Below are 1,083 nucleotides of genomic sequence, written 5' to 3'. Positions count from 1 at the left end.
TGCAGTTACAGACTCTAACATTTGGAGCACAAATGTTTACAAAATTGATAAAGGAAAATATCAGTGTTCTATTGAAGACAGTGTCATGGAAGGAAAGTGCAAGAACTAGACAGTTAAAAATTTGAAGACGAGTAGACAATGCCTTAACTGCTGTCTGTTTATACAACAAACACTCTATTCTTTGTTAAGATAGCCAAACCCCAACCAGTTTTAGATGTGCTAAAACAGATTTATATAAGATTATTAATAAAACTCGAAAATAAGATCTGTACTTATTATACCTCTGATGTGTACATTTCATGTTTGTGTTGTGTTGCAATCATTGAATATTTAGGTCAAAGATGTTGAATAAAAGATCATAAACAGTATATGCGGAATAAAAAGTAGCCTGGAAGCAAAGAATCGGCTGGTCTCATCGGAAGTTAATTGATGTAATAGTAAACAAAGTGCGATGAAAATTTGAAATTAAAATGAACTATTCATCACTCTCTAGATACTTCACGGAAATTATTCAGAAGATTTTCATCAGAAAATGGAAGTAAAACTTAGCTTTATTTAATTTCCATCACAATGGTATGAAGTGAAAGTGATGCAGTCCAAGGAAGATGAAAATACAACAGAAGTTTATTAACCAGTAAATAGAATTAGCTACTGAAGTTCTCCAAGTATGCATTGTGTCTAAATGGCAACAATAGATCTAGAAAGAACAAGTTGATTTGTGTTGAAACTATGATTGTTATGACCTAGAAAATGTTTTTGTAATGGAAAAGAAGACTAAAGTTGTATATTTGAAAGTGCAGTGATAATGTGTACATGAAAAATGCTGATGACAAGCTTCATTCAATGCAGCAGAGGTAAGTATTGTTGCTTTTTTTTCCATTCAGAGGTGAACGTGGGGTATAGTCAAGTGCCCTTCAGTAATGGACTGCTAAATAACATTGTCAAGGAGACAATGAGTGGATTATTAACTGATACTGCAGTATTTGTTACAGAATTTACAGTAGGTGTGACAACTAAGGACAGACTAGTGAAATGGATTCTGTCCTAAAATATAAAGGATAATTGATAACATGGATACACCAG

This window comes from Penaeus monodon, chromosome 19 (assembly GCF_015228065.2).
Source record: "Penaeus monodon isolate SGIC_2016 chromosome 19, NSTDA_Pmon_1, whole genome shotgun sequence".
Classification (NCBI taxonomy): Eukaryota; Metazoa; Arthropoda; class Malacostraca; order Decapoda; family Penaeidae; genus Penaeus; species Penaeus monodon.
This window is presented reverse-complemented; position numbering follows the sequence as displayed.